The 25,867-nt window shown below is 46.7% G+C and overlaps 1 protein-coding gene across 4 annotated transcripts in view; it reads left to right on the top strand.

The window, feature by feature from the left end:
- Window positions 1-25,867, top strand: part of PTP4A3 (protein tyrosine phosphatase 4A3) — a 174,244-nt gene that overhangs the window by 69,334 nt on the left and 79,043 nt on the right. The window contains exon 1 of one of the 4 annotated variants that reach the window (XM_050941428.1): window positions 18,385-18,402. The exons of 2 other annotated variants lie outside the window; for them this stretch is intronic. The gene's annotated coding sequence lies outside the window, so the exon portion shown is untranslated. Of the gene's footprint in view, window positions 1-18,384; window positions 18,403-18,648; window positions 18,750-25,867 lie in introns of those variants that run through there. One more of the 4 variants, XM_050941423.1, reaches the window with a different exon arrangement.

Below are 25,867 nucleotides of genomic sequence, written 5' to 3'. Positions count from 1 at the left end.
TAAGGGGGCGGAGTAAGGGGGGATTGGCAAACAAAAGGGAGTTCAGAGTATAAGAGGCCGCAGAGAGAGGCGTGCTGTAAGGGACAGACAGAAGGTATAAAGGCTGGTGTCACTGGGGTAGAAAGGGCGAGGGAGGAGAGAGCAGGGCGGAGGTGTGTTGGACTGGAAAGCAAAGAGAAGAAGCTTGAGCTTGTACTGCAGTACAGTTGGCAGCCAGTGAGGTGAGTGAGAAGGGAGGGGTGTGGTTGAGGAGACGGGTGACGTTGGAGATGATTTTGGCAATGGTTGCTTGGATGGGACGTGTTGTGTCCCTCAGGGATGCGTTGCTGAGTGGCTTGGCGTCTCAAACCATGTAATGGATTAGTTCATTCGACATGAGAGAAAAGAAAACGAAATTCCAGCTTATATGGACCCTTCCAGCAGTGTGCACATGGCTACTTCCTGTCAGTATGCCCTGTCCCTAGAGTGCAGGCCATGGCATGCTAAACTGGGAAGCCAAATTTTCTTTTCGTCAGAGAGGTAGGTTATTCGATGCTCTGAGGAGGACATCAAGTCAGAGTAGTTTGTCCCCAAAGGAAGAGGCACGTACAGCCTGCGTCCAACACAGCTTAACATACCAGCTAACTCCAGCATGGCACCAAGAAAAAGGGACACTCCTGTTTTCTGGGACAGCCATAGGCAAGATCCAGGTTGCCATTGGACAAGTTAATGTAAAGTTTGTGTCCCCAAGCTCGATGAGCCCCCAGTGGTAAGGAAATGAGGGGCATGTGGTGCACAATCCATTTGAGATGAGCAAAGTCACCAGCAGGAACCAGATTACTCTGGTGCAGCAATATACCTGGTTCTGTGGTGTCCCAGCTACCAGGAATTCCACTGGTTTCCACGCAGGCTCCAGGGATTCTTTGAACCCATCCCACAGTGGCTCAGACTAGAGGGGGGGTTAAGTGTATTTTGTGACTTCGAGACTTCAAAATAAAGTTTTTATGCTGAAGCCCAAAAGGGATGCAGTAAAAACAAGAAACCGTGTAGTACCCTAAAATCCTGCAGTTCCTGGCCCTATGATGTTTCCAAATACAGCATTTTGGAGGATTTATAGTCATTTGGATCTTGATTGTATGACTCGCAGGGTCTGAAATGTAAAGAATACTTCCTCCCCCTCTCTTGCATGCTCCAGGGGAATTTAGTATGTAAAACACCATCATTTGTGTAAAATATTTGCATTTCACCAAAGAGGCTGTTTTCATGCAAATAACCATAAGGAAGAAAAGTCAAAGCAGAACCGTGTTAAACCAGGAACATTTCTAGGTATTCTTGGGGGGACCAGCAGCTCCTTTTAAAAAGTTCTCCTTTTCAGAACTGCTTGTGACCCAAGGGAAATACATTTCCATATGTGGGTTTTCTTACAGAAGCACCTTTTGAGTGTCAGTAATTCAACACCCTGTTTCTGGTTTTAAAAATAGTTTGTCATTGGAAGGGCCCCTTCTTTTTGGTTTTTATTTTGTTTAAATATCTCTCAGGAAATTTTAATCACTGTTTTATTACAAAAATGTAATAACTGGTGAAAATTGGTGCAAAAAATAACTTTGCAGCTTTTGGGTAAATATTGGGGTAAATCTCACTCTCTTCTCCAGTGTGTTATGTTCTGAAACTTACAGTTTTTTGTTTTCGAACCATTTTAGCATGTAAACTAATTCACTAATTTTGATTTGCTTTTGAATGCTGGTAACTATCTGTGCCAGGGGTAGGCAACCTATGGCACGCGTGCCGAAGGCGGCACATTTTCAGTGGCACTCACACTGCCTAGGTCCTGGCCATCGGTCTGGGGGGCTCTGCGTTTTAATTTAATTTTAAATGAAGCTTCTTAAACATTTTAAAAATCTTATTTACTTTACATTCAACAATAGTTTAGTTATATATTATAGACTTATAGAAAGAGACCTTCTTAAAACATTAAAATGTATGACTGGCACGCAAAACCTTAAACTAGAGTGAATAAATGAAGACTCGGCACACCACTTCTGAAAGGTTGCCGACCCCTAATCTATGCTGTCTGTAAAGCTGGTAATGTGTATGTGGTGGGTGTGGGATTAACAGGATGTACAGTTTCTGTTGGACGTTGTATTCTTCCAGCCTTAAGCTGTTCAGTAGCGTTCCTGTGTATTGTTAGAGAGCTTGTGTATGCCACCCCGGAAGTGATTGTATGTCCTTTGTCGGGTAGGGATTCAGTTTGTCCAGTTTGTCTGTAAAGTTCTTTGGGATCTCTGGATGAAAGATGTTACATAAATGTAAACGTTGTTTTGGTTTCTCCCCAGTCCATTCTTCTGCACTATCATAGTCGTATGAGACAGTTGTGTTCCTCACCTGGTTGCAGTAATCAGTGAACAGTCCATAGGCAGAGGACTGTCCGATGTGATGCACAGATAACTTCTGCTCTGTGAGGGGATGGCTAATGGCATTCTATACACTTTTTCACTTCTGTTTTACGTTTACTTGTGCTTTCATTTAGCATTAGCCTGATGTAACTCACTAAGAAATCTTAGCTTAATGCACATTAGATGCTTAAAGCAGGGTAGCCCAGCAGTCCTCTCTTATTAAATTGTTCCGAATTTCTTTTCCAGCCATGTTACAAAAAATGCAGTTGCTTCCAGTTATTTCTTTTCAAGCACCCAGAGGACTTTCTGCAACAGGTACCTCTTAGAAGCATGCGCTTATAGAAACCACTGATTACCAGGCCACGTGCTGGCATATGGAAGATGCAGAATCCTGCTAACTGTGATTGTTTAAACACCTGAGACATCCTGCTAACGAGCACCCCGTGAGCGTGTTCAGAGCATGGCTTTGCAGGTATGCTTCTCAGACAGTAAACACCTATTCATGCAAATCAGGGTAACTGTACGGAATATGGTTATACTCACAGCGTGATGAGCATAGGAATCTGAGCTCGTCTCGCTCTGCTTACCAGAAATCCAATTGAAGTCCCTGGTGTCAGGGCCGGTGCCAAGGCCACCCAGAGGATTCAGGGGGTCGGGACAAAGCAATTTCAGGGGCCCCTTCCATAAAAGAAGTTGCAATACTATAGAATACTATATTCTCGTGGGTGCCTCTGTGGGACCCGGGGCCTGGGGCAAATTGTCCCACTTGCCCCCCACCCCCCGGCAGCCCTGGATGGTGCAACCCATTAGATGACCTAGGCAGTTGCCTAGGGAGCTAGCATTTAGGGGACGACATTTCAGGTCCTTTGGCGGCGACTTCAGGATCTTCGGCCACCCCGGTCTTCGTCGGCATTTAGGTGGCAGGAGGGCACGGGGAGGGCCCCCTACAGCAAGTAAATGGGAGAGAGGTGGCACGCAGGGGAACTCTCCGCCCCAGCTTACCGCTGCTCCACCTTCTCCCCTGAGCACACCGCCCCGCTCTGCTTCTCCCGCCTCCCAGGCTTGCGGCGCCAAACAGCTGATTGGTGGCACTGCAAGCCTGGGAGGCTGGAGAAGTGGAGCGGCGATGGTGTGCTGGGGGTGGAGGCGGAGGAGAGGTGAACTGGGGTGGGGATCTGCCACACGGCTCCCTGGGCCGGGGGGAGTTGCCATGGGGGGAGGCCTCAGGGTGGAAGTGAGGAGCTTCTGCGGGGGGCATCTCAGGGTAGGGGGGGAGCTGCCATAAGGGGGGGTGGGCTGAGAGCTGTCACAGGGCTCGGGGAGGGTGGGGCGCAAGGTGGAAGTTTCGCCTAGCGATTCCTCCTGGAAGGGATTTTCATAGGCTGGAGACTTCAAGTAGCATAGATTAAGGGTAGAGATCACCTTACTATAGGCCGCTCTTGCTCTTCTTTCCAAAGCAAGTCTGATAGAATTGGAACAGTGCTGAAGTGGTACCACAGCTCCTCTGCAGTGTGGTCCTGGGTAGGGGACATGCCACTACATTTCATCTTCAGGCCTGGCTGTTGGTGATTTAGATTCAGGTGGCAGTGTCCTTCTGAAGAATCCCAAACGACATACTGGTGGCTCTTGCTTTTCTCTCCCGCTGTCACAATGCAGCCACTTCTTGGGGGAGCAGTTGAACCGCTCGCAGAAATGCTGTGTAGCAGTTTAGGACAGGATGTCAATAGTATTGTACCCATGGTGAGTTTAGATGGACTGAATACAACTGCCCAGTCTTAGCCAAGGCATCCGGGTTAATGCTCCTGTGAAAAGTCCTAGGGCACCTTTAATGAACACGAGTGACCGTTGGTGGTATTTGCCTAACGTAAAAGATGGCACTTGGCACAGAACCTCCTGGCATCATGCTGGGGCTGAGTCAAGAAGAAGGAGCACCCGAAGTCCTGGAAAGTGAGGGGGCACAGCACAAGCAACCGAGAGAAGGGGGTTTCAGATGCGGTGAGAGTGAATTCCCAAACCCAGCCACAAGGAGGCGCATCTGCTGTGAGTGGACCCCTTTATAAGTGCTAGCCTGGGAGATCTAGGAGCAGTTCTCTTTTCTGCCACTGAACCTGCTGTGTGACCTCGGGTGAGCAGCTTCCCTTCAGCTGTGCCTCAGTTTTCACCTGTGCAAGGGGGTAACAGCAGTGCCCCGTCGCACAAGGCGTTGGGAGGATCAGTGCATTACAGGTTGAGGTACTCGGAGACTCCAGTAATGGGGGACAGGTGGGTAGCTGGGGCAGAAGGGAAGCTCATGCAAACAGAACAAAGTCCTTTTGCTTGTCAACTTTTTGTGACTTACCCCGTTTGCTGCTAACTCACAGGCTTTGTTCAAACAACGATACCGTCAGCCTGCTTTTGTCCTGGTGTGAAGTCAAAAATCTCAGGACAATAAGCACAACATGTAAATTGCTGACTCCTCCTAACCCTTGCAAGGGTAGGGTGTTACCACATTCTACAGGTGACAGAATGGGGGTAGTGTGGCTAGCTGACGCGCCCCGTCACAGATGGAGAGTCGGTGTCGAAGGCAGGATTTTAACTCGGGAGTTCCTGGCTGCCAGTTACCGAACTGACAGGCAGCTGCAGGAAGCGAGCGTGTCTCATGCAGGATCCCCATTCCTGGGCAGTTGAGGAGACAAGGCCAGACCTGTCAAATAACCTGGTAATGGGTTGTGCTGCCTCCTCACAATAGCAACCGGTGATTTTCAAGGTTCTTTTAAAGTCTGTTTGCAGAGAGACCAGTGTCAGTCGTGAGTATGCTAGTGGGATGAGCTGTACGTAGGCGGGAAATGGAACGCTGGGGTGGTTTCTCTCCTAAAATAGAAAAGCGGGATGGGGAAGGAATGGTGTTTGATGTATATTTCATAGATCGCCTGTGGAGGAGGGTGCCACAGACAGGGGTTCTAGGGCTCTCACCTGGCTGGTTTTTCTCCTGTGTTGCATTTTTTTTACCTGTAACTTAAAAACTCGGGCCCATTGCAACTGGGAACTGGTGCTGCATGCACAGACATTGGCAGCTGCTTCCACTATAGCGTGCAGGTCATATGGCCTCTTGGAGCGCTGCCGGCATGGCAGCTGGGTCCTGCTCCGCTTACTGGGCCCTTGACATGCCCACGTGGTGGCTGAGGCTCCTGTTCCTCTTGGCACAGGAAAGCAGGGTGACCCACGGCTCGCCAGGAGGATGGGGACTGAAGTGGGGGAGGGAGGGACTCCTGTGAGGGGAAAGGAGGCCGATTCCCTGGGTTGAGACTCCTGTGGGTGGGGGGGAGGTATAGGGTCTCATGAACCAGGGGGATCAGGCTGGTGGGGAGGGGAGGGCATACCATGTAAAAATGGCTGCGGGTGACCCTGTATAGTTATGTAGGTGCCTGCATGCAGTAGTGTGGGATAATGGTTCCCTAATGGACAATTATGGGGTTTCTTGTACCTTCCTCTGAGGCATCGAGAACTGGTTACTGTTGGAGAGAGAGGATGATGGATAATATGTCACACAGATGCCTTGTGTACCTGTAGTTTTGCTATATTACTTATATTGGAAATGTAGAAAAGGGGCTGTATTGGAGTATGAGGGTGTTCTGAGAATATAAATTGAGATTAGTCAAGCATATGGGAAGCCAGAGTTAAGGTTAATTATTTCTGAAGGTCTTGTCTCTCAGAAGTTTTCCAATTTCCATTATTTCTGAACTACAGTGTCCTGTAGCTTGCAGTACAGAACTGCAGCTATAACTCTGTTTTTCACTGGATCATTTCAGCTTCAGTTTCAGGTTTTTAGTAATAGTTGGTTGCCATGACAGCAATGAATCTTAAATGTATTCATCAACCATATGAATGTTTCTATTTCATATTATAATTGAGGGACACTGTGAAGTTTTTTTTAAAAAATCAGTTACCAGAAACGCTATCAGCAATTAAAGTGAAAGTCATCAGTCTGGCGTCTCATTATTTATATATCTGGTTTACTCTTGAATTTCTCTCAGCTTGAGCAATGACATGGACTAGTCTACACTGTTGGTCATTGCCACATTGCAGATACTCTAGAGGGTTGCAAACGTTGCAAGGGAATATCTGTAATGGAAACAGCTTTTTTATGAAAAGCATTTCTAATAGTTTTAGGTGTTGTATAACCTTATTGCAAAACGTGCATCTTGTGCCAGATTTGTCCTGACGCCTGCCTCTAAAGCAGTATTGCAACATCTGAAGTTGGAAGCTCTCCCCCTACACCGATGCTGCCAATGCAGAATGAATGAGTAGCTCCTTTTCTTAACAGTAATCAGATAGGTTTTGAGTTGTTCCAGCCAGCAGTCCCTACCTTGGTCTCCCAGTTCCTTCCTTGTCTGAAGTGGTTAAACCATCTCTGGAAGGGGTTAGGCAATATTCTCGTTTGAATTATCTTGTGTTCATCCACGTGCAAGGTGAATAGCTATCTAATCTTGTTGTTTGCTGTTTTCATTCTCCCAGCATCCCACAATCTTAAAACAGTTGTTGCAAACGAAAGGCCCACATGAGGTCCAACCTGTTCCATCTTCCACAGAAGCAGCTAGGGGAGAGTTGCTTTTTCTTTTTTATGGATCAGTAACTGGGTAAAAGATAGGACACAAAGAATAGGAACAAATGGTCAGTTTTCACAGTGGAGAGAGGTACATAGTGGTGTCCCCCAAGGTTCTGTATTGCCACCGGTGCTGTGCAACATATTCATAAAATGATCAGGAAAAAGAGGTAAACAGTGAGGCGGCAAGGTTTGCAGATGATACAAAACTACGCAAGATAGTTAAGTCCAAAGGAGACAGTGAAGAGTTACAAAGGGATCTCACAGCACTGGGTCACTGGGCAACAAAATGGCGGATGAATTCAGTGTTGATAAATGCAAAGTAATGCACGTTGGAAAACATAATCCCAACTATACATACAAAATGATGGGGTCGAAATTACAGTAGAACCTCAGAGTTATGAACACCGGAGTTACAAATTGACCAGTCAACCACACACTTCATTTGGAACCGGAAGGTAGCAGCAGAGACAAAAGAAAAAAAAGCAAATGCCATACAGTATTATATTAAGAGCAAACTACTAAAATAATAAAGGAAAAGTTTTAAAAAAACACCAATTTGACAAAGTAAGGAAACTGTTTCTATGCTTGTTTCATTTAAGTTAAGATGGTTAAAAGCAGCATTTTTCTTCTGTATAATAAAGTTTCAAAGCTGTATTAAGTCAATGTTCAGCTGTAAACTTTTGAAAGAACAAGCATAACATTGTGTTCAGAGTGACAAACATTTCAGAGTTACAAGCAACCTCCATACCTGAGATGCTCTTAACTTTGAGGTTCTGCTGTAGCTGTTACAACTCAAAAAGTGATCTTTGGAGTCCTCCTGGATAATTCTCTGAAAACATCCGCTGAGTCTTCAGCAGCAGTCAAAAAAAGCTAAGAGAATATTAAGAACCTTCAGGAAAGTGATAGATAATAAAAGATAGAAAATATCATCATGCCACTATATAAATCCATGGTACACCCACACTTTGAATGCTATGTGCAGTTCTGGTCACCCCATTTCAAAAAAGATATGATTGGAATTGAAAAAATTACAAAGAAGGTCAACAAAAATGATTAGGGGTACAGAGCAGATTCTCTATGAGGAGATATTAAAAAAGACTGGATTGTACATCTTGGAAAAGAGATGAGTAAAGAGGGGATATAATAGAAGTCTATAAAATCATGAATGGTGTGGCGAAACTAAATAAGGAAGTGTTATTTATCCCTTTGTATAACATCAACCAGGGGTCACCCAATGAAATTAAGAGGCAGCAGGTTTAAAAGAAATTAAAAGAAGTACTTCTTCAGACAATGCACAGTCAACCTGTGGAATTCGTTGCTAGGGGATGTTGTGAAGGCCAAAAGTATAACTGGGTTATACAGTTTCTCCTCCCTTGGTTTTCACACCTCAACTGCTAGAACAGGGCCTCATCCTCCCTGATTGAACTAACCTCATTATCTCTAGCTTGCCTGCATATATATACCTGCCCCTGGAAATTTCCACTACATGCATCTGAGGAAGTGAGTATTCACCCACGAAAGCCCATGCTCCAAAACGTCTGTTAGTCTATAAGGTGCCACTGGATTCTTTGCTGCTTTTACAGATCCAGACTAACACGGCTACCCCTCTGATACTGGGTTAAAAAAAGAATTAGATCATTTCATGGAGGATAGGTGCATCAATGGCTCTTAGCCAAGATGGTTAGGGATGCAGCCCAATGATGTGGGTGTCCCTAAACCTCTGACTGCCAGAAGCTGGGACTGGACGACAGGGAATGGGTCATTCGATAATTGCCCTGTTCTGTTCATTCCTGCTGAAGCATCTGGCATTGGGCACTGTCAGAAGGCAAGATACTGGGCTAGATGGACCATTGGTCTAACCCAGTATGACAGTTCGTATGTTCTTAGAGATTATCCTATCCGCCCATGGGTGAGAAAAATCCTCTTTAGGAGCATTGAACAATTTCCCAGTAATGTCCGTAGCAATGTTGAAAGCCAGTCTCAGCAGCTGGGTTTATGCGTTGGGACTGCAGAGTCCCAGCGTGCTGATCTGCTGATTGTGTTTAAAACACTCATTTGCAGTGGCGGTGGCGGCTGCTGAGACAGTAACCTACTTTCTGCTTCTGGTTCACAGCCCAGATAGAAACCAGAAAACCTGCATGTTGCCAGCGGTATGGGAGGGAGCCAAAGCTGTTCCCGTTTTTTTGTGCCGATAGCTGGGATACGCGAATTGGCTGGCAGAAGCGGAGACTGGCCTTGTGAATAATACTCTGTCTCCAAACCTCTTCCCACCACATGCTTTCTTTTACTCTCTCAGTAGAGAAACTGTTACCATTTCTGAAGCGATAGATATGGAATAAGGCAGGCGTTTCACTTCTTTCCAGCACAAGACCCTGTTCTGCGTTGCTGGGTTCCAGCATTCCCTTCTGTCAACATGGAAATCCCTGTGTACAGTTAAAAGGTTGACTGGGATTTCTGCTGTGTTTTTCGAAGGATAAGTCTTTTCTGATTTGTCTGCCCTGCCCTCCCCTCCCCATTATTGTCCTTTCACAGACGCTCATCCACGTGATCCATCCTTCAGGTGAGGCAGGCTTGATTTTTGACGCCTTCTCCGTTTTGCCAGCCCCACGTCTAGTTGGCTTGGATAGGCTGCTCGAGAGAGCCTGTGGGCAAGTCTACACTAGAAGCGCTACGTTGGCTCAGCTGCGCTGCTGTAGCGTGTCTGGTGAAGACACTCTAGGCCCGGCTTGACAAAGCCCTGGCTGGGATGATTTAGTTGGGGTTGGTCCTGCTTTGAGCAGGGGGTTACACTAGGTGACCTCCTGCGGTCCCTTCCAACCCTGATATTCTATGATTCTGTGACTAGTGAAGTTACCATAGACAACAAAGGGGCAGGGATGACTGGAGAGCTCTCTCCCGTCAGCTAAATTACTCCACCTCCGTGAGAGGCTGAAGTTGTGTCAGCAGGAGAGCGTCTCTCACCGACATAGCGCTGGTGTGGACAGTGCTGAGGTAGCTGTAACTTGCGTCGCTCAGGGGGTGGCTTTTTCACTCCCCTGAGCAACATAATTACATCAGCTTAAGCAGTAGTGTAGACTGGCCCAAAGGCTGAGTCTCTCATTACCCACCCTTTCGGAGCTGAGGAGACTGGATCAATGGGGTCCTTCTGTATATAATAAAAGATTTGCTGAGGCACTCTAGACTGTTCCTCGACAGCCAGCACCAGACTCTGTAGTACAGTTGGTCATTGAACTGTGGTTTGTAAACTGTGATCAGGCAATTCGCAAAGGGCTTTAATGTGTCGGTTTCAGAATGCTTTACTTCTGCACTGATGATAATTATGTAGGTGGTACAGTCCAATATTTCTGCCTTTTATATGCAGCTTACAGGGTCTTAGTCTGAGAACCGCTGCTTGAATGCATTCCCCAGTGTATTGTCCTGTCCAAACTATAAGTAAGTTGATAGACATTTATACGAAGCTAAACATGGGTGTAAAACACTCAGATTTTAGCTGCGCTAACACTCAGGAACCTGATGTAGTATAGTGCGTGAGAATATACGCAGGTACTTAGTGTATCGTTGTCCAGTCCAGTTTTGCATGTCCCATACAATTGTGGGAAACTATTCCACAGGGTTACAGGGTGTCTGCTAGGCAGTTGCCCCTGATATTCAACTTAAATGTTAGCTTTCTCTCTTTGGATTCACTACTCCTAAGTATGCACCATACAGGCAGATGTATTAGTAGGAGCATTGCCAGCAGATCTAGGGAAGTGATTATTCCCCTCTGTTCGGCAATGGTGAGGCCACACCTGCAGTATTTGGTCCCCCCACTACAGAAGGGATGTCGACAAATTGGAGAGAGTCCAGTGGAGGGCAACAAAAATTATTAGGGACCTGGGACACATGACTTACAAGGAGAGGCTGAGGGAACTAGGGTTATTTAGTCTGCAGAAGAGAAAAGTTGGGGAGGGATTTGATACCTGAAGGGGAGTTCCAAAGAGGTTGGAGCTGGGCTGTTCTCAGTGGTGGGAGATGACAGAACAAGATGCAATGGTCTCAAGTTGCAGTGGGGGAGGTCTAGGTTGGATATTAGGAAACACTATTTCACTAGGAGGATGGTGAAGCACTGGAATGGGTTACCTAGGGAGGTGGTGGAATCTCCATTCTTAGAAGTTTTTAAGGCCCAGCTTGACAAGCCCTGGCTGGGATGATTTAGTTGGGGTCGGTCCTGCTTTGAGCAGGAGGTTGAACTGGATGACCTCTTGAGGTCTCTTCCAACCCTAATCTTCTATGATTCTATGTAGGCAGCTGTCAGGGCCCCCTTTAACCAAGTTATAAACAGTTAACTCTTTAAACTCTTCCTCTTAAACCAAGTCCTCAGCTTCTTGATCTTTGTTGTTGTTGTTGTCCTTGCCAATTTATCCTTCCTTTATGATGGCGAGATGCTGTTCCAGGTTGGGTCTCACCACACCAGACATGGCTGGTTGGGGAGGGAACACTGTGCTTTACATTACAGTCTTTATGAGCATATATAGCAGGCTGATCAGTAGGTTAATATGGTCTAGTGGCTAGCGTGCACAGGACCAGAAGTCAAGCGAAGTAGGTTCCGTTCCCGGTCCTGCCACTGAGGTGCTGTGACCTTGACAAGTCACATCACCTCCATGTGTCTATTTCTCCTCCCATCTTGTGTCATTTCATGTCTGGCTAGGGTGTGTCTGTGCTGAAGCTGAAGGGGGTTTTCAATCTCAGGTGGGTGTACATGTGCTAGCTTTGATTAAGCAAGTTCACTAAAAATAGCAGTGGAGCCATGGTGGCATGGGAGAGGTTAGCCACTCCCAATACAGTCATGTCAGAGACCTTGGGGCAGGTAGCTGTCATGTCACCTGTGTCTCTGCAACCATGTTGCTGTTTTTAGCGCACTAGGTCATTCAAAACTTGCACACCTACATCTACCTAAGCTGGAAATTACAGCTCCAGACATCTCCTTAGATTGCAAGTGTTTCTGGGGCAAGACCGATCTCTTACCATGTGTCTGTACGTCACCTAGCACGGTGGAGCCTTGACTTCCTTTGCAGACCACCTTCTGGCCTGATGTGTAAGAAACAAAGTTGATAAACACACGAGCTCAAGTACCAGTAACTAAGGACGGCTGAGTAATGAGACTTGGCATTTGTACAGCGCTCTGAACTTGAGGGAGAGCTTTACGAGCCACCTGATTGTTTCGTATACCTCAAGCCAGAAGGTGGTCTAGGGGGGTAGCAGATGTAACAGAAGTCTGCTCCATGTGCTGGGTGCAGGCCTCTTTTGCACACTGTGCATTTATGGAGACTAGATTACAAGTCATGCAGAGTACTGCTGGCAGAATGATGTTCTCCTGAGTCAACTCAATTTGGTAATAAAATTCTAATTTGCATTTTGGATCCTATCAAGACTGAACAGATCCTGTAATGAGGCTGGTTACAAAATTATGCCAATCCAGAGTACACGACGCATTGAAAAAAAGTTATTTTCCTGGCACCGTCTGCTCCTGCTGTCACCACTATAAATAATGCTCTCTAGTGCATTATCCCTCTAGCTCTGTCTGGCAGTGTCCAGAGCACAGAGTGCTAGGCTGAGGACTGTTTTTATGTTTCACAGCGATGAGCCTTCCACTGCTGGACAAAATGTATGGTTGCAGCAACCGGGGAAAGGGTACTGTTGCTCTCTTAGGACTGAGTCATACAGGAGATAATAGATGCAGGGATGGTTGAGTGTGGCGGTCTGAAATCCAGATAGCAGGAAAGCTGAACAAGATAGGCCAGAAAAGTTTGCATGGATTAGAGACAAGCCTGTATCAAGCTAATCATGTTGTGTACAGAGAGACTGGCATCAAAGGATTGAAATAATACCCTGAATTCCAGTCTGTATATTGGTGGTGTAATTATTTCTGTTTAATTTGAGTCAAGGGGTGTGTGTGTGGTGCGGGGGAGGGGTGGCGGCAAGGATAAAGTGTTCAGGGTTTCCATATCTCTTGTATCTTTGCAGCTGTATTCCTCTTGTATCCCCAGAATGGAATTTGCTGACACCATGATAAAACGATCATGATGTTCTTTTCTGTTCTGCAGTGGAATTGCTGTTGTAAACGTGCAGCCCCGAGCGTAAAGTCTGCAGGACGCAAAGTGAAGATGTTCGGTTCCGTGGTGGCAGGAGCTGCCTAAGAACCGAGATAGACCCAATCCCTGACCCAAAGAATTTATAGTGTAAATGACTGAGACGGAAGGGATGGACTTACTGCAAAGCCCAGTGAGCAAGTTGGTGCTTAATCATTCAGGGGGGAGCAGGGCTTGTGGAACAGGAATGCTTGCTGCCCTCCAGACTCCCAGAGGCCCCCCTCTGTGTAAGATACGGCCCATGCCTGGCTTGTGAGCAGAAAGTCCTTTATCTTTGATACCATCGTAGCAGCTTCTGCTTGAGGTGCCATAATCTTGCTCTTGACCATCCATGTTCATTTAAAGAGCTCCTGGCATTTTTCCACCAGAGGAAGAGCCATGCTGGTAGAGTCTTTTGAGTTATTCTGTAATGTATTGCTCAACTGCAGCTGATAGCCTTGTACTGTGTGGAGTACCTTAGCTGCTATTTGCTAGTTTGGTAGACCATGTGTTGTCTTAAGCAGCAGAGCTAGCACGGATAGGAAAACTGGAGAGAGATTTCCTGGGGTGAGGGATTGGTCAAGTTTTTTGACTTCCTGGTTAGCACTAACCATAAAGTTCTTTTAGCATGGTGTCTTTTTCCCCTGTCAAATTCAGCAATATACTGTTTGTACCCCAGAAGGGTATCTTAGATTACCTACATATAGGATTCTTCATGTCTTGCACTAAAGAGTTAAGAGCTCCTGTGAACAGTGTAAACCGCTGCTATGTTTCCTCTCAGAGGAGGTTGACTTTCAGTGATGGATAAAGACCATACCTGTGTATGTTTCTGAAGGTTGATGAGCAATGAGAATAGTTACTGCTCTCAGGCCAGGCCTACACTAAAATGTTGGGTTGACTCAGCTATGTCCTTGAGGGGTGTGAAAAATCCACTCCCCTGAGTGACACGGTTAAGCCGACCTAGCCCCTGGTTTAGACAGCCCAAGGTCGATGGAAGCATTCTTCCGTCGACTTAGCTACTGCTTCTCAGAGAGGTGGATTAACTATTGGGATAGGAGAGCCCCTCCTGTGGCTATAGTGAGTGAACCACTGTAACGGTTTAAATGTAGACGTAGCCCATAGTCCGACGAGCATAGCCAGGGAGTAAACTGGCAGCGCTGGAAAAGGTGGGTTAATTGTGGCTGGTGAAGCATTTGAAATTTCCCCCATGAAAAGTAGCCTATTTGACCGAGTAGTACAGTGACCATTAGCACTTACAGGACGCTTTCCACATTCATAGTGTTGTACAGACCTCAGCTGATGAGGTCTTACACAGTGTTATCCCTGTTTTATAGATAGGGAAACTGAGGCAGGAGATGTGGCTATACCTCAGGCGTTTCAGATTCCTAATCTGATGCTGAAACCACTCAACCCACACTCTGCCAATCCCCTCTCCCTTCTCTTGTAAATACCTCTCCCCCTCCCCGCCCCGTCTCCACAGAGGAAACAGTCTGCTAGCAAGCTGGGATTTTGTGTAAAGCCTTTGGGTGGTTTGAAAAGCTGCTTGGTGTCTGTGATGAGTAAGAGACAATGGCTTCAGCAGAGGCATAAAAAGCCGTTATTGCCTCCATTATCAAGGGCATTACAAAAACCCACAGGCCCATTTGCAACTGCGGCGTGCAAAGCCTCCAGAGCAAAACTCGTGCCTGGCATAGACTGGAGCCCTGTGAGATACTGCTCTGCCATGGGGCACTGGGAGACCCTTGCCTACAAAGTATGGAAAGATTGACACGAATACCAGGTAGGAGTGAGGGACTTGATGACTGAGGGAAGTTACGGTAGGCTGTATACAGGGATATGGCGCTGGAAGGGGTAGGGTGTCGTGAGCTCCTTGTCAAAATTCTGCCAGTAAACTGGAATGGTTCCCCTGTCTCTGGAACTCACCCGTTCTTCTCTGCTTCTTTTAAGCCCTGTCAGAGATGACATGTCACTGGGGCTCATAAAAATACTTCTGAAGAGCAGGTTTTATTTATTTTGCCTCTGGAACTGGTATGAGGGGAATTTTTGTTTGTTACTTTTTGGGGGAAGGGGCTGCGGGGGGGGGAGGGGGAATTCCTTCCTCTGCAGCATCCTCACCCTGGGAGGACATGAGCCTGTCCACAGTCTAATTGGGATATTTTTGAGGGAACCTCTTATTGAAAGGTGGGCAGCACATGAATAGTTACACAACCCTTTTATCTTGAGGCTGAGAGTTCAGATTCCAGCAAGGGCTGACATTTTCGCTCTGATTGACCCATAAAATGGTATGATGGTCTCAGTCCAGTTCCTAGGGAACAAATAGAATCATAGAATATCAAAGTTGGAAGGGACCTCAGGAGGTCATCTAGTCCAGCCCCCTGCTCAAAGCAGGGCCAATCTCCAACTATTTTTTTTGCCCCAGATCCCTAAATGGCCCTCTCAAGGATTGAACTCATAACCCTGGGTTTAGCAATGTCCACAATTACTGCTGCAACTGGCAAGATTGGTTGGTCGTCTTGGCAGAAAGGCCAAGGAATTTCGGTGAGCCCAAACACAGCTGTTTGTACCCACTGGTCAGGGTTGAGGCCTGTTGGTTGATTTGGGCCATGTGGGTGCTATGGACCTGTAATTCCCTCAGGATAGGGACCATGTCTTTGTACAGGGTTTCCTACAGAGTCTGATTACCGACATAGTGAGAAGTTAGGATACTAGCAGGCCGCAGCTGACAAAGCTATAACAGGAGCCAGTAGCTGGAAGCTTAAGTCAGCAAAATTCAGAATAGAAATAAGATACCAATTAACAGGGAGGGTAATTAACCATTGTAGCAGGAACTATGGGAATGGGAGCTTTTCCAGGGATTGTGGTGACTTCCCATCACTGACCAGCTTTCTAAAAGAGGTGCTCAAATTCTGCAACAGGCTGCTAGGCTGGGTTCAGGAACCACTGGGAGAAGTCTGTGGCCTGGATCATGCAAAAGGTCAGAGTGGATGATCACAGTGGTCCCTTACCCTTCAAATCTGTGACTGGGGAGAAAACAAGAAATGGGTGGCGGTTATCATGGTAGCGTCTAGGAGCCCAAATCAAGGATTGGGGCCTCATCATGCTAGGTGTTGTACAGGCAAGTAACAAAGAAGACCATCTTGTCATAGAGAAGCAGAGGCAACATTAGCTAGACAACATGGTGCACAGATTAAGTGGGCAACAAGCTTAATGAAAGGTGGGAGGAATCACAAAGCATATTCTCGCACTCACCAGGTAATTAGCCTCCTTATTTGGGTTTTATTGGGGTGGGGTAGGGAGGAGAAGACACGTTTGTTTTCTTTCCTATATGCCCTTTGGAAGTACGAAAACTCTGAGGTGGGGGAGACTAGCTGATTATGTGGGGGCGCACGGAATACGGGGCTGACTAGCTGATTATGTGGGGGCGCACAGAGTACAGGGCCATCTTCTAGAGCGGAGAGGGTGGCAGTAAGAAGAGAGTAACAGGGAGGGAACCTAGGGATTGCCAGACTGGTTCAGACCTGAGGTCAACCTAGCCCCGTGTCCTGTCTCAAGCATCCAGTGCTTCAGAGGAAGGTGCAAGAAGGTGTGGGATAATCTGCCCCCTACATTAGATATCCTCCTGGTCTCTATTAGTCAGATTAGCTTAAATCCTGAAGCACAAGCTTTAACATCCCTTCCATAGTTTATATCGTTGGGAAGCCTGGAATGGGTGCAGGGTGAGGAGAGAGAACAGTGGTAGCCTGAAAACTCCAGTGTGCGCTGAAACTTTTCTGACCTGGACTGGTTTTGCTGCAGAACTTCCTAGGGAACAATCTCCCCTTGGAGGTCAGCGACTGTGCAAACCAGTTACTTATTCATGCCTATTATGAAATAGTTTATTTTGCTACCTATTTGCATTTTACTGTCCAGCAAACATCCCTCCACTTCTGTCACCTCCACATATTGCTGTCATGGTGGTTTCTTTGTTCATGCATCGGCCATTGGTAGCACCTGGCACTCAGTGTTAGGGACGGTAAGTACCAGATTCAGGTTGCTAAGCAGGAGGAAGCTCTTAAAATAGAAACGTTCCCTCCAATCTCCTTGTTATTGTTTCTCCTCTCTGAACTCTCCTCCAGTGTCTGGCATTAACTGCCTGGTAATGATCCCAGCACTCCAGATATGGCAGCAATCCAGGCTGTTGAAGCATTGAATTGACTGGGGAATAATGGGAAATAGGTCATGTGAGCTCAGGTTGTAGAGCCAACAGGAAGTGCTGGTGGCTTCAACCGAAGCTGGAGCCACCGTCTTTTCCTGGTGTCAGAAAATGTCTGCCCCTGTGGAACGTCTGCTCCTCATGGCTTGTTCCCCTTCCAATTCCACCTGGAATAAGAGAGCACCCATCTCAGCCATTAGGTTCCCACCAGTCCGCAGACTGTGGCAGGCCATAGGCATGTAGTCTTATAGGAAGGATCATGGCTCCAACCCCCAGAGTATTTTTCATCCTGCCTTGTAGCCAGTGGGAAAGTTTTCCAAGTCCTGATAATCCTTTGTGCTTCATATAGCACCTTCCTTCAGGTGATCTTGGAGCACGTTACAGGCTCCAGGGGATGAGCCTTCCCTGCAGCCCTGTGAGGTGGGCAAGTGTCGTGATCCCCAGTTCAGAAACAAAGAAGCTTAACCTTTGTGTGCTTCAGCGCTGCAGCCAAGGTGGTGCAGGGAGCCTGTGACTGGGCAGGGACTTGAGCCCAGATCTCTGAGGGCCAGTCCCGCACCTCAGCTACCAAACCTGCCTTCCCTTTGGGGTTGACACTGCAAACTGGGGGAATGGTTCGCTTCCTAACAAGGGAGAGAGAAAAAGGAGTGATCCTGTGTGCCCCCTCCAATGCTCCAGAAGGGAATAGTTGGGATTGGGTAAGAGGAATGGGAAACCATCTCAGATTCTCCCTCTTCTCCTGCTGAAAGCCCGATGTGTAATCCGCTTGTTTGATCTGGATCAGCTTCCTACGGGGCTGGTACCTACATTGAAATCCAAGCCACACTAGCGAGCTTTCCAGTCAGGCCTCTTTTCGCAGTTCTTCAGGCTTTGGCGCGGAGCCAGGGCAGAACTGGAGCTCCGTGATTTGCAAGGCAGCCAGCTTAAATGATTATATTACGATTCCCTGTGGAGTTGGCCTCCCTTCCCCACCCCCCTCCTGCTCCGAACTGACATTGGAGATCACTAATTGAACACAGACATCGCAGCGCTCAGCAGCAGGGAGCACGTTGATTCATCCTCATCTTCCCCGAGCCCTGGGTTTGCTTTCTTTCTAGTTCATTGAAACAGGGGCAAGGGGCTGCCGCTGTTATCTGGAGGCTGACGGTGGGTCTGGAAGCAGCTTGGGCTGCAGGCTGAAGGGGTAACTAACCACTGCCAGCGAGCGCGGCTGGTGTTTCTACCTCAGTGTATGCATTAGCTTTCTCAGAGCTTTCTGTTTCTCTGTGGGGTCCCCCCCCCCATTTATCAGCCTTGCTTGGAATCAACGTCAAGAAAACCTCTGACGTTGACGCAGCCTTTGAGTGCTCCAAGCTGCTGGTGGGGGGATAGCGCAGAACGTCAACCCCGGATCTCATTCTGAGCAAGGCCGGGGGTATCTCATTCTGCTGCACCCGCCTTCCCCCCCCCCCCCCCCCGTGCGCACGCAGAAGGAGTCACAGCCTCCAGTGCGAGTGAGTTATCTGCAGCTGATTGTTATCTTGCACTCACTGTCATGTCTCTCTTCGCATTTAAAGGCTGAAATATTGAACGCTTTGTGGCTCCTTGCGCTGCCGTACGAGGCTAATTCTTTCAAGCTGGAGTAGTTTAGTGCCACGTGGGAGAGACTGATGTGATGCATGCGGTGGTTGTGAAAAGTAAATAAATCTTTAGCTAATTCTCTCAAGTATCCAGATGTACAGCAATGCAGGGAAAGGGAGCTGCTAGCCATATACACTGGCAGTCCTTGGGGTAACCTTTTTTCCTGACTGCGTTTTGAGAAGTCAAGTAGCTCGACCTTGTCTTTAGCAACCTTTCTAGGAGAAAAAGAGCATTTCTGTTGCAGTCTCACCTGACAATTGACGTCTGTGTCTTCCTGACAAGCATATTTTAAATACAGATCCAGAAATGCCATTGCTTTTTTAAAGGATAGCCGTGTCTCTGTAAAGGTTTCCTTTATTAAGCCTCCCAGATAGCGTTTGGTGCAAACTCAGATGGTTGGTGCTGGGAGCAGTCTTCATAAAACTAAATTAGTCAGGGTCATGAGAGCTTCTTGTGTTGGCTATTTTGTATGGATTTCATGCTTGATACTGGGTTTCTGGGTTTTTTGTTTAAAAAGTCATGCTCTCAACATCTGGGGAGGGGAATATTCTCAGCCGCCTTTGTTAATAAGGAAGCTGTGTGCAGACTAACAGAGCTCTGCTTTCATGCCAAGAGATGCAGAGTTACCTCTCCCCCTAGAGGAGATGGATAATCCAACCCAGTTGCCTTGTACGTTGAGCATTTGTTTGTTTTTGGACTATTCCCAGGAATCCAGCCAGGATATAATAAAGGATGTGGATAGGCAAGCAGTGACTGTGATTGGATTACTGCTAGACATCCAGAAGTCTGGCATTACACATGGCCAGCCGTGGGCTTAGCAGCTGAGGCTGCTCAGAGTGGCTTTGGGGAGAGGCATCGCTGAGGTTTAGTAGATGATATTGCAGAACTGGGGGCTGGAGCTAATTGTTCATTGTGAGAGTGTCGTTCATTGTGGCTGGGAACCGGGACGCTCTTTTGCTGGCTCTCAGCGAACTCTGTTGATCTGTCTCTCAGAGGAGTATGAATGATTGCCTTCCCTGCTGGGGGTGTTCTGAGGGTTAATGTTGGTAAGATCCTCTGGTGAAAAGCGATAGATAAATGCAAAAATGAACACATGGACTACCCACTTAGGGTATGTGTATGCAGCCTGCTGCAATGAGCCTCCGAGCCTGGATCAACAGACTTGGGCTCACAGGCACGGTGCTAAGTAAGGCTATGTGGATGTTGTGGCTTGGGTTCTGAAGCATAGCGAGAGGCCTAGCACTGCGTCTGTCGACATACTCTTAGAGGGAGCACACAGACCCCAGTTTCAGACAGAAGTGATGGGCTTGGTGCACGATCAGTAAGTGAAATTCTCTGGCCTGGGTTATGCAGGAGGTCAGTCTAGGTGATAGCAGTGATCCTGTCTGACCTTAGAATCTACGAAAGCTCAGCAAGGTATTTAAACGTGAGCGGAAGCAGCATGCCAGCATTCGAGTACCTTGCTGAATCAGGGCCTTGGTCTCTCTCAGTTTTTAAGCACCTTTTGAGGGTTGAAATTTCACCTGCTCCTTCCTACCAAGAAACTCCTTCCCCTCAATGGTTCTGTGTAATGGCGAGTATTTGAATTCAGTGGGGTGGAGTTTTCGAAATGAGCGGATGAGGCCTGTTCGAAAGCACATCTCTCTGGTGCTTTGTCCTTAGTTTGCTTTGTAGTTGAGCTCCCTTAGCTCACCCTGAATGCTGTGTTCCAAGCCTGCTGATTTTCTCCGCCTTCGCTTCTGCTCCGGTGCCACCAGCACCCTAGAAGTAGTTTACTGATCCGCACAGGATGTTCTGCCAGTGATGGGAAGTGGTGCAAGGGGCTCTGGGGTGCATAGGAGGACCAGGAGTGAGTAGCAAGGAGGAAAGGCTGATGTGTCCTACCCTAGAGTCAGAGGCATAAGACTCCCCTGTGTTCCTTAATGCCAACAGACTGTCCTTTGGAACAGTGTCACTCGACGTGCCATGCGCACAGTTTAACAATCAGGCAGGTGCTGTGAAGCCGGGACGTGCCTCACAACCATGGAACTCTCAGTGCAAATTTATAGACCAGTTCTAATCTAGGTTCACAGGCTCCTTGCTGAACACCCAAGAAAATAAAGGATTTAATCTGTTGGCCACTCGGTTCTTAGAGAAGGAAGGATGGTCTAGTGGGTAGGCACTGGAGAGAGAGTCAGGAGAGCAGGGATCTGTTCCCAGCTCTGCCATTGACCTGCTGGGTGACGTTAAGCAAGTTACTTCCTCTCTCCCCTACCACTCTCTGTCTGTCTTGTCTATGTAGATGATACGCTCTTTGGGACAGGGACTGACTCTCAGGGTTTGTACAGCACCTAGCGCAGTGGGTCATTGCTCTTCCTTGGGACCTGTTAGGTACATAATAGATAATAAAACACATGTTAATGATGTGTGTTCTTCAGAGCAGATAGGCAAGTCTGGATTTTTTCATTTTCCCGTGTGCTAGAATTCCGGGCATTGTCAGGGCCGTTTTTATTCGCTGTCCTTGCTTGGTTAGACAAACTGTTGCTGGAGAACAGCACTTGGAGAGATCATCTGCGTCATCACAGTCAAGGGTGGCTTGTTCTGTGTGTTCATTCATGATTCACACAACAGTAATGTCAGGGCTTCCAGACTGTGTTGCTTTCATCATCGCTTTGTTGCAATAGCTAGAGTGTGGAGAGACAGACTGGCTAGATGATGCCATAGACGAGCGGTTCTCAAACATTTGTACTGGTGACCCCTTTCACATAGCAAGCCTCTGAGTGCAAGCCCCCCCCCCTTATAAATTAAAAACACTTTTTAATATATTTAACACCATTATAAATACTGGAAGCAAAGCGGGGTTTAGGGTGGAGGCTGACAGCTCACGACCCCCCGTGTAATAACCTCATGACCCCCTGAGGGGCCCTGACCCCCAGTTTGAGAACCCCTGCCATAGACTAAGGACTTGTATAACTTCAGTAACTTACCAGAATAACTCTCCCAATACAGATGTTTGGGTGTTTCCAGGTGGATGTGTTCTTATTCTGATGTCCACGCAGGAGTAGCTACTTAAGTAGATTTCCAAGTGTAGACAAGCCCTGAGGCTGCGTAGGTAAACTCTCTGCTTTCCGCTAAGGGCAGAAACTGTTGTAGTTCAATAAGGCCATGTCTACACTACAGCATAAAATCGAAATTATTAAAACTGGTTTTATAAAACTGGTTTTATAAAATCGATTTTACTCGTCCACACTAGGGCACATTAATTCGGTGGTGTGCATCCATGGTCCTAGGCTACCATCGATTTCCGGAGCGGTGCACTCTGGGTAGCTCAGTAAAAGAATGAGACCAATAACTTTGATTTCCGTCCACACTAACCCTAAATCGATATAGTAATATCGATTTTAGGGTTACTCCTCTCGTTGGGGAGGAGTACAGAAATCGATTTTAAGAGCCCTTAAAATCGATTTAAAGTGCCTTGTAGTGTGGACGGGTACAGCATTAAATCGATTTAACGCTGTTTAAATCAATTTAACGCTGTAGTGTGGACCAGGCCTAAGAAGTAAAGAACTAAATGGCAGTTGACAGAATTTTCAGTATCTCTGGGCTTCAGATGCATTCCAAAGCAACTACACTGAGATGCCTTGAGCAATGCTCTTCTGTTCTCCTCCCCTGCTCCTCCTGCATACCTTACCTAATAGCGTACTAATTCCCGTCAACTTGAAGACCTCCGCACTAGTACCAGACCTAAAAGCTGAATGAAGTCCGTCTTTACATCTGGTAGTTGTTTTTAAATGCTTCATCTGCCTTGCAGATCATAGGAGTGAATTGCAAGATTCTCTTGTTACACCTTGTGCAATGTGGGAGGAAGGAAGGGTGAAATGAAAGGGGTGAGCATGGAAGCAAGTCAAGCTGTGCAGTAAGTTTAGATCAAAACCGTTGGTTAACAGCTTGCACTAACAGATTGTACTGAGATGTAGACACGAAATGGAGTTGAGTTGATAGTGCAAAATGTGTTGCTCTGTCCATTGGAGCAAAACTGGCAGTCGGTGGGATGTGATACCTGCGGCTGTTGGGAAGATGTGATCGAAGCTGCTGGCTAAAACCGGATCACGTAACCTTATCCAGCCTGGGGTCTGTAGTTTTTAACAAATACAGGTCAGTTGGTAAGTACTGTGGAAACTCTGTGAAACAGGTATCTATCTTAAGTACTCACATACCTCTAATCACTGTGGTGTCCAAACCCCTCAATCCTCACAACACCCAGTGAGATTTGCAAGTGCCTTTTGCTACATTTTATAGATGGGCAAACTGACATGTAGACAGAGTCAGTGATTTGCCCAACGTCACCTGTGACCAAGCAGGGACCTGAGCCCAGGTCTCCCAAGGCTGATGCCCTAACCACTGGGACATCCTTCCTCTCATTTGGAAAACTACCACCCCTGCAGGGTCACAGCCTTCAGTGGCATTCTTCTTCAAAGGACACGCCTCTCGTTCTTCTTGTCTGTTGGGACTGGTCATCTTGATCGAAACTCTCAACCAGGAATAGGCTTTGCATTTACCCTGGGAGGTCCATCCACTACCATCCTGTACTTTCTGCCACCATCCCTTCCTGCATCTCAGGCCGGTGACAAAGATGTGGCCATGTCTTGTAAAGGAGAGAGCAGGAAACATTCTGTGATGAATTCTTCATGTGCACACTAGATCTGTGTGTGTGTGTTTTTGAATGACACTTCTCTTCCTCCAGCAAGGTGGCTGTGTTTGCCGCTCGCTTGCATGCTCATTGCTAGAGGTGGTCAATGTCTTTCTAACAGTTTCATTGAAAAATGGCCTCTTGTATTCTAAATAGAATTTTCATTTGTCTTAAAAATGTCCAGTTTTCTCTGCCATCCGTGCTCTCTCCCCCTCCCCCCAAAATCTTCAGTTTCCAAAAACTCTCTAGGAAACCCCACAAATTTACATTTATTTCAAAACTTGTCATGGCAAGTAACGTAGCATTTTCCAGCCAGCTCTACTTATTTCCCAAGCAACTTCTTGGAGATGTACCTACACCATGTGCCTCTTCTTTCCCTCTACTGACTGATGCATTTGTCCCGCCTGAGTGTCAGATTGCATGGTGGCTCGTGGCTTTTGTTAAAAAAGAGTGAGGCCCGAATTGGTGACACTGATCTGCTTTTTCCGGCTCTTGGCAGCGCTGCACCTGGCCTGGTCTCCTCCCAGTCATCACTTAGAGCTCTGTGTGCAGATGTTGGGTTGTTTTTTTCCTCCAGGCCTTTCATCTTTAGTTCCTGTTTCCTTCCACACCCTTACTGCCACTGGGAATTTCCGAACTTTTCTTTCCTTTGGCAGGCCCCTTGCTGTGGTTATGGTTGTGACCAATACAATTGTTCTTCCGTTGTCAGATTCAGTTTTTCTCAGTGGCGTTGAAGTCCTGGCTGGGCAGGAGGACTGTAGTGTCTTCCATTAGGTCTTTACATTGGAACTTTTTCTGTATACCAGGTCTATCCAAACTTGTGTGTATACATCCAGCCACCTTCTGTTCTAGTTGCAGTGGTTTGTCACATGCTGCTGTTGTTTTAAATTCTACTGTAGCTGACCTTTTACCCTTCCTTTAATCTACTGCCTTGCATGATAGGTACAAATGCATGGTCAGGATTTTCCAAAGGGATTAGCAGCTATGGATGTCTGTCTTTTATCTGCCCAACTTGAGACGTGAGTACTGGATACTTTGTGCACAACAGGCCCGGTTCAAGGTGTCGCAAGCTGAATACCAAAAATCACTAAGCACTCTTTAAAACCTTGACCATACTCCAACTTTCAACAGTGGCCTCACCCACCTCTGCAACTCAGGGTACATCTACCCTGCAAATAAATCCTGCAGCAGAGGGTCTCAGATCCCAGGTGACCTGAGTCCAACTTGTGCTACAGGGCTCAAAATAGCTGTGTAGACATTCCTGCTCAGGCTGGAGCCTGGCTTCTGAGACCCACCACCATTATTAAGTTTGAACCTGGGCTCCAACCAGAACGAGAATGTCTACACTGTTGTTTTTAGCTCTGTAGCACAAGCCCGAATCAGTTGACCCATGCTCTGAAACTCTCTGCCACGGGAGGTGGTGGTGGTGGTGGTGGTGGTTGTTGTAGTTTAGGTGAACCCTCAGTCACAACCAAGGAAAGAATCCTGTCCCTTCGATCCTCTACCACAGATTGTTTTATTTCTAGTAAATTTTTAAGGATAAAATGTAAACGTTGTTTAAAGGAAAAGCATTTTATAGAACTCCATAGGAATGTTGTTGTGACACTCTTCAGCTTCCTCTAAGTTTTGAGGGTTTGGAGATCAACATGTTCTTGAGAGGGCAGGGGGACAGAAGGAATACATAATGCTAGTGTCTGAGAACCAGCAAGCAAAATGGATTGGAAACAAAGTTGAAACTGACCAGTCTTGGTTTGCTGAATAAACTGAACCAGAAGCGGAAATCAAGCAAACAGCATAGTGAAAATTCAGCTAAAATCTTTGTTTTTTTTTTAAAAGAGAATAAAAAAGATTAAGATTTTAAAATCTTGACAATGTAATTATTTTTTGTGGAATTAGCACATGTAGAAATTCCCTCCAAAGAGCCATTTTAAAAAAAAAAATCTGGTTTATAAAGTGCACTTTTCTTCTTTTACATATGTGTTTTTTTGTTTGTTTGTTTGTTTTGGGGGGGAAGGTTATAAAATAAAACCTGAATAGGCTTTATCGATTCTTCACCTTCTGTTACGCTGGGTAATGTTCAACGTTAGCCATCTTCACTGAGATGGCTGAAAAGAAGAAACAAAACCCCCATCTATTCTGTCCTGTACTAAAATGTATCCAAAGATGAAGTGTGAGAGTTTTAAGCCATTTGGGCTTTGTAAATAAAAAGTGGAGGGGGAGTGAGGGAATGATCTCTCCCCTTTTTAGGAACTGTAGCTTAATATAGTTTCATTTATCAAAGGAAATCTGTGTAGCTCTCTTTCCAATCTTGCCTCTGTCCTG

This window comes from Gopherus flavomarginatus, chromosome 2, assembly GCF_025201925.1.
Source record: "Gopherus flavomarginatus isolate rGopFla2 chromosome 2, rGopFla2.mat.asm, whole genome shotgun sequence".
Taxonomy (NCBI): domain Eukaryota; kingdom Metazoa; phylum Chordata; order Testudines; family Testudinidae; genus Gopherus; species Gopherus flavomarginatus.
The sequence above is the reverse complement of the archived record's forward strand: the minus strand, read 5'-3'. Positions and strand labels throughout refer to the sequence as shown.